Below are 14,707 nucleotides of genomic sequence, written 5' to 3'. Positions count from 1 at the left end.
GTGTTTACCGAAGCTCCAGTGCTTATTGAAGCTCCAGCGTTTACTGGGAGGAACTAGTGGCAGTGTGTGGTGTTACCAGGGATAGTGGCAGTGTGTAGTATTAAGTAGCAAGGAACTAGTGGCAGTGTGTGGTGTTAAGTAGCGAGAGACTAGTGGCAGTGTGTGGTGTTAAGTAGCGAGAGACTAGTGGCAGTGTGTGGTGTTAAGTAGCGAGAGACTAGTGGCAGTGTGTGGTGTTAAGTAGCAAGGAACTAGTGGCAGCGTGTGGTGTTAAGTAGCGAGAGACTAGAGGCAGTGTGTGGTGTTAAGTAGTGAGGAACTAGTGGCACTGTGTGGTGTTTAGTAGCGAGGGACTAGTGGCAGTATGTGGTGTTAAGTAGCGAGAAATTAGTGGCAGTGTGTGTGGTGTTAAGTAGCCAGGGACTAGTGGCAGTGTGTGGTGTTAAGTAGCCAGGGACTAGTGGCAGTGTGTGGTGTTAAGTAGTGAGGAATTAGTGGCAGTGTGTGGTGTTAAGTAGCGAGAGAATAGTGGCAGTGTGTGGTGTTAAGTAGCGAGGAACTAGTGGCACTGTGTGGTATTAAGTAGCGAGGCATTAGTGGCAGTGTGTGGTGTTAAGTAGCGAGAAATTAGTGGCAGTGTGTGGTGTTAAGTAGCGAGAAATTAGTGGCAGTGTGTGGTGTTAAGTAGTGAGGAATTAGTGGCAGTGTGTGGTGTTAAGTAGCGAGGAATTAGTGGCAGTGTGTGGTGTTAAGTAGCGAGGAACTAGTGACAGTGTGTGGTGTTAAGTAGCCAGGGACTAGTGGCAGTGTGTGGTGTTAAGTAGCGAGGAACTAGTGGCAGTGTGTGGTGTTAAGTAGCGAGGAATTAGTGGCAGTGTGTGGTGTTATGTAGCGAGTAATTGGTGGCAGTGTGTGGTGTTAAGTAGCCAGGGACTAGTGGCAGTGTGTGGTATTAGGTAGCGAGCGACTAGTGGCAGTGTGTGGTGTTAAGTAGCGAGGAACTAGTGGCAGTGTGTGGTGTTAAGTAGCGAGAGACTAGTGGCAGTGTGTGGTGTTAAGTAGCGAGGAACTAGTGGCAGTGTGTGGTGTTAAGTAGCGAGAGACTAGTGGCAGTGTGTGGTGTTAAGTAGCCAGGGACTAGTGGCAGTGTGTTGTGTTTAGTAGCGAGGAACTAGTGGCAGTGTGTGGTGTTAAGTAGCGAGGAACTAGTGGCAGTGTGTGGTGTTAAGTAGTGAGGAATTAGTGGCAGTGTGTGGTGTTAAGTAGCCATTGACTAGTGGCAGTGTGTGGTGTTAAGTAGCCAGGGACTAGTGGCAGTGTGTGGTGTTAAGTAGCCAGGGACTAGTGGCAGTGTGTGGTGTTAAGTAGCCAGGAACTAGTGGCAGTGTGTGGTGTTAAGTAGCGAGGGACTAGTGGCAGTGTGTGGTGTTAAGTAGCCATTGACTAGTGGCAGTGTGTGGTGTTAAGTAGCCAGGGACTAGTGGCAGTGTGTGGTGTTAAGTAGCGAGGGACTAGTGGCAGTGTGTGGTGTTAAGTAGCCATTGACGAGTGGCAGTGTGTGGTGTTAAGTAGCGAGGAACTAGTGGCAGTGTGTGGTGTTAAGTAGCGAGGGACTAGTGGCAGTGTGTGATAAGTAGCCAGGGACTAGTGGCAGTGTGTGGTGTTAAGTAGCGAGGGACTAGTGGCAGTGTGTGATAAGTAGCCAGGGACTAGTGGCAGTGTGTGGTGTTAAGTAGCGAGGGACTAGTGGCAGTGTGTGGTAAGTAGCGAGGGACTAGTGGCAGTGTGTGGTAGCATTGTATCACTCAGATGGAGTGTGAGAGTGGGATGTTGTGGGAGTGAATGCACTCAGATATCACCTCTGTCCGCGTATGTGCTTATGTAATGCTCTGCATGGCCAGGCACTTCAGTTAATGATCACCTTCGTGTCTGCATGATGCCACTAGTGATCACCTCAGTGATCACCATCACCTCCGTGTGTGCACCAGGTGTATGATTCAACTGACCATCACCTTCGTGTCTGCAACAGGTACATAATCCCACTCATCATCACCTTCATGTTCGCAACTCATGCATGATCCTACGGTAAATTTGGCCTCAGTGTCGAACCCTTGAAAAAATGCGGATGGAGATCCAGTCATTCTTAAGAGAAAATACAGCGAGAATACAGAATATTTAATTCATACAAGATGTATGGATGTACAGGAGTTTCATACAAGATGTGTGGATGTACAGGAGTTTCATACAAGATGTGTGGATGTACAGGAGTTTCATACAAGATGTGTGGATGTACAGGAGTTTCATACAAGATGTATGGATGTACAGGAGTTTCATACAAGATGTATGGATGTACAGGAGTTTCATACAAGATGTATGGATGTACAGGCGTTTTATACAAGATGTGTGGATGTACAGGCGTTTTATACAAGATGTGTGGATGTACAGGCGTTTCATACAAGACGTGTGGATGTACAGGCGTTTCATACAAGACGTGTGGATGTACAGGAGTTTCATACAAGACGTGTGGATGTACAGGAGTTTCATACAAGACGTGTGGATGTACAGGCGTTTCATACAAGACGTGTGGATGTACAGGCGTTTCATACAAGACGTGTGGATGTACAGGAGTTTCATACAAGACGTGTGGATGTACAGGAGTTTCATACAAGACGTGTGGATGTACAGGAGTTTCATACAAGATGTGTGGATGTACAGGCGTTTCATACAAGACGTGTGGATGTACAGGAGTTTCATACAAGACGTGTGGATGTACAGGAGTTTCATACAAGACGTGTGGATGTACAGGAGTTTCATACAAGACGTGTGGATGTACAGGAGTTTCATACAAGACGTGTGGATGTACAGGAGTTTCATACAAGACGTGTGGATGTACAGGAGTTTCATACAAGACGTGTGGATGTACAGGAGTTTCATACAAGACGTGTGGATGTACAGGAGTTTCATACAAGACGTGTGGATGTACAGGGGTTTCATACAAGACGTGTGGATGTACAGGAGTTTCATACAAGACGTGTGGATGTACAGGAGTTTCATACAAGACGTGTGGATGTACAGGAGTTTCATACAAGACGTGTGGATGTACAGGAGTTTCATACAAGACGTGTGGATGTACAGGAGTTTCATACAAGACGTGTGGATGTACAGGAGTTTCATACAAGACGTGTGGATGTACAGGAGTTTCATACAAGACGTGTGGATGTACAGGAGTTTCATACAAGACGTGTGGATGTACAGGAGTTTCATACAAGACGTGTGGATGTACAGGAGTTTCATACAAGACGTGTGGATGTACAGGAGTTTCATACAAGACGTGTGGATGTACAGGAGTTTCATACAAGACGTGTGGGTGTACAGGTGTTTCATACAAAATGTGTGGATGTACAGGCGTTTTATACAAGATGTGTGGGTGTACAGGTGTTTCATACAAAATGTGTGGATGTACAGGTGTTTCAAACAAGATGTGTGGATGTACAGGTGTTTCATACAAAATGTGCGGATGTACAGGTGTTCCAGCCATACAAGATGTATGTATATACATATATTGTATTACTAATATACCAGACCACCAGATAACGTCAGAATATGACATATATTAACATTTACCACACACACAAAAAAAAAAAAACTTTTACATTTTCACAACACAATTGTAGCAAAACAGTCTAAATAAATCATGGAGTGCAACAAAGTGGATAAGAGTTTTAAAAGTGGGAAAGAGAACTGGAAGGAAAATCAGTGAATGAGATGATGGCGTACGGAACTGAAGAGAACCGGGAGACTCAGGAGAACTTCCTGAGAGCCAGCCCTTGCTAAAAGGCAAAACACGGAGGAACATAACACGGAAACACTACAGAAAGCGAAAGACAGACGACAGTGCAAGATCAGGCAATTCGACTGTACAAGGTGGGAGGAGAGCTCATGAAATATGACAGGCAAGCCTACTAAGTGTTGAACAAACGATATGAAGAGGTCTTCTCGATGGAAAAAGAGGCAGAGCCAGAACTCGTCGAAAGAGTAAACTAACAGGTACTGGACGCCATATGCACAACAAGGAAAGATGTAAAAAATACTCTTGATGGAGCTGGATACACCAAAGGCAATGGGACCTGACAAAAAGCCACCGCTAGCTAATGATCTAAAACAAGTCAACAGATAAAGGACAGTTGCCAGATTTGGAAGACAGCGAGTATAGGCACTAGATGACAAAGGCAGGAAGTACTGAAGTATAGATCAGCTTCACTGACATGTATACCACGCAAGGTAATATTAAAGATAATCAGAAAAACAGTAAAACACTCGGAGAGAAGTGGTTTCATAACAATAACTAGCACGGGTTCAGAGATCGCAAATCCCTATCTTACCAACCTAATGGAATTCTACGACAAAATAACATAAGTGAGATATGAGAGGGAAGGGTTGATATTGTACCATCCTCCCCACACACACACAAAACTAGGAAAAATTTAAGGCGCAAGCAGGAACAACAGGTAACGTACGCCAGTGAATCAGAGTACCACAGGTAAAGGTAGCAAAGAGTGAATGTCCAAGATGTCTGAATGAGGAAGAGTATCAACCGGGTTTCATTAGGATCGGTATTAGAACCAGTACTGTTTCTGGTTGATGTGAATGACATACCAGATGAGGATTGGAAACGACTGCCAATGGATCTGGACAAACTGTAAGATTGGTCAAATAAGTGATTATTCGAATTCACCCTATCAAATGCAAGGTAAGTAAAATTGAGGTAAAGCCAGAAAATCGGCCACACACACAAGAGCTAAACACCTCACTCTGAGAGAAAGACCTTGGAGGTGAGCATATTGCCTAGTTTTATCGCCAATGGCTCACATCAATGGAATAACTATGTGTTTAGAAGGATAACACCCATATGTTTAGAAGGATGACACCCCATATGTTGAGAAGGATGACACCTCATATATTTAGATAGATGACACCCCATACGTTTAGAAGGATGACACTCCCTTATGTTTAGAAGGCTGACACCCCATATATTTAGAAGGCTGACACCCCCTTGTGTTCAGAAGGATGACACCCCATATATTTAGAAGGCTGACACCCCCTTATGTTCAGAAGGATGACACCCCATATATCGAGAAGGCTGACACCCCCTTGTGTTCAGAAGGATGACACCCCATATATTTAGAAGGCTGACACCCCCTTATGTTCAGAAGGCTGACACCCCATATATTTAGAAGGCTGACACCCCCTTATGTTCAGAAGGATGACACCCCATATATTTAGAAGGCTGACACCCCCTTATGTTCAGAAGGCTGACACCCCATATATTTAGAAGGCTGACACCCCCTTATGTTCAGAAGGATGACACCCCATATATTTAGAAGGCTGACACCCCCTTATGTTCAGAAGGATGACACCCCATATATTTAGAAGGCTGACACCCCCGATATATTTAGACTGTCTGGATAAAATATTTGAAAAATTAATGATATTGTTAAAAGAAACTTGAAAAGGCTGGATTCGGATCAACTACTGGAAAATGCCTTTCCTGATAGGCTTCAAATTTCCAGTGTTAAAGAACATTATTAAGAGAAAGTTTGGTATTCGCTTTGAAAATCCTAGAGGGACTGGTCCCTAATCTCCACACAGAAATCACTCCCTACGAAAGCAAAAGACTTGGCAGGCGATGCAACATACCCCTAGTGAAAAGTAGGGGTGTCACTGGTACACTAAGAGAAAACACCGTAAGTGTCCAGGGCCCAAGACTGTTCAACAGCCTCCCACCAGCCACCCCTGGTTGTCTTCAAGAGGGAGCTGGGCAGATACCTATAGTCAGTGCCGAATCAGCCAGGCTGTGGTTCGTACGTTGGACTACGTGCGGCCAGCGGTAACAACCTAGTTGATCAGGCCCTGATCCACCGGGAGGCCTGGTAGTGGACCGGGCCGCGGGGGCATTGATCCCCGGAATACCCTCCAGGTATGTAAATTTTAAATTGCCAATTTTAAATCAGTTTATGTATACGTAATAAATACAGACGGCCTTTTCTAATAGGCTTCAAACACCGAGCACGTCTTTCTTAATGACAAGTATTTTGGTATTTAATTTAGGCTGGGTGGGAGCCAATTTGCCAGTTTCATTGAAAAAATATCAATTTGACATTTTTTCTTATTTAATTATAGAATTTTTTTAAAATATATAATTGAGAAAAGAAAAATTGAGAAATTACGAGTTAGCAAGACTTTGTATACTGCATTTTTGTACGATTTTATGCCACCGCCGGCGCACTCTTACCTACTGTTATTTTCTTCTAATTTCCTTTAAGACTTTCTTCTATAATTTCAAAACACCTTAACCGATCGGCTTGAAATTTTCAGCCCTGTTGAACTATAAGTAGGGAAACAATAGGGGTACAACTGGCATGTTTTTATTTCCTCAATTCTTTCAATTGAGAAAAGAAAATTTGAGAAATTATGAGTTAGCGAGCCCTTATATACTTTATATACAAACTAAGGAACAATTCGAATGTCTCTCCAATGACATAATGATGCACACTCTGCGCCCAAAGTACACGACGAATGAATCATGAGAGCCTTTCCACATAAAAAGGCGGTGAGGCACCCTGAGTCTCCCTCAGATAGTAGGCTATGATCATTTTGATTAGCCTGGCCTATGGCCGGGCTCCGGGAGTAGAGAACCTCTCGGAACTCATCAAAGGTATAGCGTAATAACTGAAATTTGTTCTCACTGAACACCATATTGTTGTCAGTGGCTCACTGGAAGACTTGGTTTATATCAGATTGGAGATTTAAAAAACAAACCCAGTAAAAAGGAGAAGTGGGCACAATAAAAGAACATTGTATCAACCTCCGTGGTTCCAGACTACGCAATACTCTACCAGAAGATATCAGAAACACTGCTGGAACAAGTGTAGAAATCTTCAAGAGGAAACCCGATAAATACTTCCGCCAAGTGCCGGATCAGTGAAGCTGTGATAGATATGTGGGCCAGCAGGCCGCCAGCAGCAACAGCCTGGTTGGTCCGGCAAGCGCCAGACAAGCTGGTCCACGCCGGGCTGCGGGAGTCGGAAAACTCTCGAAACTCATTAAAAATATATCAAAGGTAAGGTAAAGGCTTATGAATGGCCGAGTTCTACCTTGGATATTTTCATCAATATTTATATTCAATTTATATTTTCCATTTGTGTCCTTCAATCATATTCACCATAATTCTCCATCCGTGAAGGATCTAGCAGTGCTGCTGCGTACAAGGCAATGTACCCAGGCTCTCCATGTCAGTGCTAACCAGGTAGAACGACATAGTAAGTACCCAGACTGACTTTAAAAACAGTATGAAGCTGCCACCCTCCCTTACATCACCAGCTAGTGGTGGGTCACACAGTACATGTCAACACTAGTGCCCACCAGCTAGTGGTGGGTCACACAGTACATGTTAACACTAGTGCCCACCAGCTAGTGGTGGGTCACACAGTACATGTCAACACTAGTGCCCACCAGCTAGTGGTGGGTCACACAGTACATGTCAACACTAGTGCCCACCAGCTAGTGGTGGGTCACACAGTACATGTCAACACTAGTGCCCACCAGCTAGTGGTGGGTCGCACAGTACATGTCAACACTAGTGCCTACCAGCTAGTGGTGGGTCACACAGTACATGTCAACACTAGTGCCCACCAGCTAGTGGTGGGTCGCACAGTACATGTCAACACTAGTGCCCACCAGCTAGTGGTGGGTCACACAGTACATGTCAACACTAGTGCCTACCAGCTAGTGGTAGGTTATACAGTACGAGTCAACACTAGTGCCCACCAGCTAGTGGTGGGTCACACAGTACATGTCAACACTAGTGTCCACCAGCTAGTGATGGGTCACACAGTACATATCAACACTAGTGCCCACCAGCTAGTGGTGGGTCACACAGTACATGTCAACACTAGTGCCCACCAGCTAGTGGTAGGTCATACAGTACGAGTCAAAACTAGTGCCCACCAGCTAGTGGTGGGTCATACAGTACGAGTCAACACTAGTGCCCACCAGCTAGTGGTGGGTCACACAGTACGAGTCAACACTAGTGCCCACCAGCTAGTGGTGGGTCACACAGTACATGTCAACACTAGTGCCCACCAGCTAGTGGTGGGTCACACAGTACATGTCAACACTAGTGCCCACCAGCTAATGGTGGGTCACACAGTACATGTCAACACTAGTGCCCACCAGCTAGTGGTGGGTCATACAGTACATATCAACACTAGTGCCCACCAGCTAGTGGTAGGTCATACAGTACATGTCAACACTAGTGCCCACCAGCTAGTGGTGGGTCACACAGTACATGTCAACACTAGTGCCCATCAGCTAGTGGTGGGTCACACAGTACATGTCAACACTAGTGCCCACCAGCTAGTGGTGGGTCATACAGTACGAGTCAACACTAGTGCCCACCAGCTAGTGGTAGGACATACAGTACATGTCAACACTAGTGCCCACCAGCTAGTGGTGGGTCACACAGTACATGTCAACACTAGTGCCCACCAGCTAGTGGTGGGTCACACAGTACATGTCAACACTAGTGCCCACCAGATAGTGGTGGGTCATACAGTACGAGTCAACACTAGTGCCCACCAGCTAGTGGTGGGTCACACATTACATGTCAACACTAGTGTCCACCAGCTAGTGGTACGTCACACAGTACATATCAACACTAGTGCCTACCAGCCAGTGGTGGGTCACACAGTACATGTCAACACTAGTGCCCACCAGCTAGTGGTGGGTCACACAGTACATGTCAACACTAGTGCCCACCAGCTAGTGGTGGGTCACACAGTACATGTCAACACTAGTGCCCACCAGCTAGTGGTGGGTCACACAGTACATGTCAACACTAGTGCCCACCAGCTAGTGGTGGGTCACACAGTACATGTCAACACTAGTGCCCACCAGCTAGTGGTATTTCACACAGTACGAGTCAACACTAGTGCCCACCAGCTAGTGGTGGGTCATACAGTACGAGTCAACACTAGTGCCCACCAGCTAGTGGTGGGTCACACAGTACATGTCAACACTAGTGCCCACCAGCTAGTGGTGGGTCACACAGTACATGTCAACACTAGTGCCTACCAGCTAGTGGTGGGTCACACAGTACATGTCAACACTAGTGCCCACCAGCTAGTGGTGGGTCGCACAGTACATGTCAACACTAGTGCCCACCAGCTAGTGGTGGGTCACACAGTACATGTCAACACTAGTGCCTACCAGCTAGTGGTAGGTTATACAGTACGAGTCAACACTAGTGCCCACCAGCTAGTGGTGGGTCACACAGTACATGTCAACACTAGTGTCCACCAGCTAGTGATGGGTCACACAGTACATATCAACACTAGTGCCCACCAGCTAGTGGTGGGTCACACAGTACATGTCAACACTAGTGCCCACCAGCTAGTGGTAGGTCATACAGTACGAGTCAAAACTAGTGCCCACCAGCTAGTGGTGGGTCATACAGTACGAGTCAACACTAGTGCCCACCAGCTAGTGGTAGGTTATACAGTACGAGTCAACACTAGTGCCCACCAGTGCCCACCAGCTAGTGGTGGGTCACACAGTACATGTCAACACTAGTGCCCACCAGCTAATGGTGGGTCACACAGTACATGTCAACACTAGTGCCCACCAGCTAGTGGTGGGTCATACAGTACATATCAACACTAGTGCCCACCAGCTAGTGGTAGGTCATACAGTACATGTCAACACTAGTGCCCACCAGCTAGTGGTGGGTCACACAGTACATGTCAACACTAGTGCCCATCAGCTAGTGGTGGGTCACACAGTACATGTCAACACTAGTGCCCACCAGCTAGTGGTGGGTCATACAGTACGAGTCAACACTAGTGCCCACCAGCTAGTGGTAGGACATACAGTACATGTCAACACTAGTGCCCACCAGCTAGTGGTGGGTCACACAGTACATGTCAACACTAGTGCCCACCAGCTAGTGGTGGGTCACACAGTACATGTCAACACTAGTGCCCACCAGATAGTGGTGGGTCATACAGTACGAGTCAACACTAGTGCCCACCAGCTAGTGGTGGGTCACACATTACATGTCAACACTAGTGTCCACCAGCTAGTGGTACGTCACACAGTACATATCAACACTAGTGCCTACCAGCCAGTGGTGGGTCACACAGTACATGTCAACACTAGTGCCCACCAGCTAGTGGTGGGTCACACAGTACATGTCAACACTAGTGCCCACCAGCTAGTGGTGGGTCACACAGTACATGTCAACACTAGTGCCCACCAGCTAGTGGTGGGTCACACAGTACATGTCAACACTAGTGCCCACCAGCTAGTGGTGGGTCACACAGTACATGTCAACACTAGTGCCCACCAGCTAGTGGTATTTCACACAGTACGAGTCAACACTAGTGCCCACCAGCTAGTGGTGGGTCATACAGTACGAGTCAACACTAGTGCCCACCAGCTAGTGGTGGGTCACACAGTACATGTCAACACTAGTGCCCACCCGCTAGTGGTGGGTCACACAGTACATGTCAACACTAGTGCCTACCAGCTAGTGGTGGGTCACACAGTACATGTCAACACTAGTGCCCACCAGCTAGTGGTGGGTCGCACAGTACATGTCAACACTAGTGCCCACCAGCTAGTGGTGGGTCACACAGTACATGTCAACACTAGTGCCTACCAGCTAGTGGTAGGTTATACAGTACGAGTCAACACTAGTGCCCACCAGCTAGTGGTGGGTCACACAGTACATGTCAACACTAGTGTCCACCAGCTAGTGATGGGTCACACAGTACATATCAACACTAGTGCCCACCAGCTAGTGGTGGGTCACACAGTACATGTCAACACTAGTGCCCACCAGCTAGTGGTAGGTCATACAGTACGAGTCAAAACTAGTGCCCACCAGCTAGTGGTGGGTCATACAGTACGAGTCAACACTAGTGCCCACCAGCTAGTGGTAGGTTATACAGTACGAGTCAACACTAGTGCCCACCAGCTAGTGGTAGGTCATACAGTACGAGTCAACACTAGTGCCCACCAGCTAGTGGTGGGTCACACAGTACGAGTCAACACTAGTGCCCACCAGCTAGTGGTGGGTCACACAGTACATGTCAACACTAGTGCCCACCAGCTAGTGGTGGGTCACACAGTACATGTCAACACTAGTGCCCACCAGCTAATGGTGGGTCACACAGTACATGTCAACACTAGTGCCCACCAGCTAGTGGTGGGTCATACAGTACATATCAACACTAGTGCCCACCAGCTAGTGGTAGGTCATACAGTACATGTCAACACTAGTGCCCACCAGCTAGTGGTGGGTCACACAGTACATGTCAACACTAGTGCCCATCAGCTAGTGGTGGGTCACACAGTACATGTCAACACTAGTGCCCACCAGCTAGTGGTGGGTCATACAGTACGAGTCAACACTAGTGCCCACCAGCTAGTGGTAGGTCATACAGTACATGTCAACACTAGTGCCCACCAGCTAGTGGTGGGTCACACAGTACATGTCAACACTAGTGCCCACCAGCTAGTGGTGGGTCACACAGTACATGTCAACACTAGTGCCCACCAGATAGTGGTGGGTCATACAGTACGAGTCAACACTAGTGCCCACCAGCTAGTGGTGGGTCACACATTACATGTCAACACTAGTGTCCACCAGCTAGTGGTACGTCACACAGTACATATCAACACTAGTGCCTACCAGCCAGTGGTGGGTCACACAGTACATGTCAACACTAGTGCCCACCAGCTAGTGGTGGGTCACACAGTACATGTCAACACTAGTGCCCACCAGCTAGTGGTGGGTCACACAGTACATGTCAACACTAGTGCCCACCAGCTAGTGGTGGGTCACACAGTACATGTCAACACTAGTGCCCACCAGCTAGTGGTGGGTCACACAGTACATGTCAACACTAGTGCCCACCAGCTAGTGGTATTTCACACAGTACGAGTCAACACTAGTGCCCACCAGCTAGTGGTGGGTCATACAGTACGAGTCAACACTAGTGCCCACCAGCTAGTGGTGGGTCACACAGTACATGTCAACACTAGTGCCCACCAGCTAGTGGTAGGTCATACAGAACGAGTCAACACTAGTGCCCACCAGCTAGTGGTGAGTCATACAGTACGAGTCAACACTAGTGCCCACCAGCTAGTGGTGGGTCATACAGAACGAGTCAACACTAGTGCCCACCAGCTAGTGGTGGGTCATACAGTACGAGTCAACACTAGTGCCCACCAGCTAGTGGTAGGTCATACAGTACGAGTCAACACTAGTGCCCACCAGCTAGTGGTGGGTCATACAGTACGAGTCAACACTAGTGCCCACCAGCTAGTGGTGGGTCATACAGTACGAGTCAACACTAGTGCCCACCAGCTAGTGGTGGGTCATACAGTACGAGTCAACACTAGTGCCCACCAGCTAGTGGTGGGTCATACAGTACATGTCAACACTAGTGCCCACCAGCTAGTGGTGGGTCACACAGTTCATGTCAACACTAGTGCCCACCAGCTAGTGGTGGGTCACACAGTATTACTTGATCTGGAGGAAAACCATTAGGTGACTGACAATGTTTTTTCTTCCTCCAAACTTTCCTGTTTCATTTCGCTCTTAACACGAGAAGCCCCATCGATCAGTTACAAATTTTCACCGCTGGTGTACGGTAACTACGACAAATAAACTGGCACATGCAGGAACCCTATTATCAAAGTTGTTGAAGCCATTCCAGCATACTGGAATGGCTTCAGTATCTTCCAAAATCATCTGTGGCATAGCTTCAGACGTTCAAAAAAGTTCCTTCTTAAACTGAATGTCGGTGGAGAGTGAAATTCAAGTGTGTAAGTTATTCTAGGTAAGGTCTGTCAGGAAACAAGACGTGTGTTTCCTGACGCAGGTCTTAGTCATATGATAACACTCCACTGTAGCTTATGTTCATCTGGCCGAGGCCTTCAGCTGGCTTACCAGTCCACTTCTTTAAAATTGATAGCTATGATAATTTCATTTGCATATCATCTATATGTGTCATGTGTAGGAGCATACCTGTCAAACTTCCAGTTAAATCGCGTTAAATATATTTGAGTCTGCTTCTTCTCAATGACTTCAGTATTTAATGGTTGATGCATTTTATGGCCAGAATAGTACCTATTATCTTTAGTTTGTGTGTGGGCAAATTGGTCACTGTACTAAATTAGTTTATAGAACCTCGAGAATGACTCCTCTGGTCGGTTCCAAATTTTCAGCCCGGGTGTGTTTTCCAGACATCAAGGTTCACCTGGTGTGTTTTCCACACAGCAAGGTTCACTTGGTGTGTCTTCCAGACAGCAGGGTTCACCTGGTGTGTTTTCCACACAGCAAGGTTCACCTTCTTATTGACTTCTTCAAGTCCCAATTTGCCAATTTTATTACATAAATAGTGAGATAGATTTCCATTCAAACTATCAGCACTGATGTATTCCATAAGAAGACAACCTTCAAGTTTACACTGTTTACCTACAAATTCGAAATTTTTATTGAAACTGTTAAAAAATCTTGGAATCATCAACTTGGAATCGTTGGATTCAGAGCAATTACTGAAGAATGCATTTTCTGATAGGGTTCAAACTTTCAGTGCTGATTAGCTGTATCAAAAGTAAACCTGAGTTTCACTTTGAGCTATGAAAATTTTCAGTTATCAGTTTTAATACATAAGTTTATTTTCTTGTAATAACTCGAGAATGCCTCTTCTGGTAGGCTTCAAACCCTTAAGCGATGTATCTTAAATGTAAATATTTTAATCAATTTGGGCTTTGTATGTGCCAAATTGCCAATTTTATATTTTTATCAAACTGGACTTACTTATGAAACAGAAAATGAAATGTTACACTTAGACAACTGTCATGAGTTTAATGAACCCTTAAATACTGCACAACTTGATGCCAGAGCCGTCCCTTTGTCTCTTTGTAAGCTAAAGTGTTCTCGTCCCATCTAACTTCCACCGAAGCTTTCATTCACAACTTCAGATCGCCTTATCCGATTGGATTTAAATTTCCAAAACTGGTCAACTCTTTTTAGATAAAGGTTTGCTGGACAACTAACAAGTGCAGGTGCCCTCTGCTCAATTTTATACAGATCATTCTCAAAACTGGTTTCCATGAGACAACTGTAGAAAACCTTTTCAGATCGATTTCAAAATTTCAACACTGATGTATCCTACTCAGGAGGTTGGTATTCTTAATGGATAGTGTAGGTGCTATTTTTGCCACTTTTAATCACAAAGACGTATAGTAATATTTTGTAATATATATATGAAATCACGAACAAGCAATACAAGATGCAAAACAACCACAGGGGGAGTTGAGTGATAGATCTATGTATTTCGTTTTGCAATCAACACATCATTAGGAGCTTGCAATGTTGAAGAAATGAGTAGGAGGTCCCAGCAGATTCATTCAGAGGAATGGTCTTCCTAACAATGAGGTAGGGAAGTTGGAGACGCTTAGTGCCCCAGACATAACAGTGCCAGGTGCCAGCAAGTTTGAGTATTATAGGAACAGAAGACAGTCAGCCCATTAACACTGGTAATGAAGTGATTACCTAGCGATATTAACATTAGTAACTTGACAATTACAAAAAATTTGGTTAGACTTCGGGACGATATAAATGACTTTACAATCT

Source organism: Cherax quadricarinatus, chromosome 28 (assembly GCF_038502225.1).
Source record: "Cherax quadricarinatus isolate ZL_2023a chromosome 28, ASM3850222v1, whole genome shotgun sequence".
NCBI lineage: Eukaryota > Metazoa > Arthropoda > Malacostraca > Decapoda > Parastacidae > Cherax > Cherax quadricarinatus.
This window is presented reverse-complemented; position numbering follows the sequence as displayed.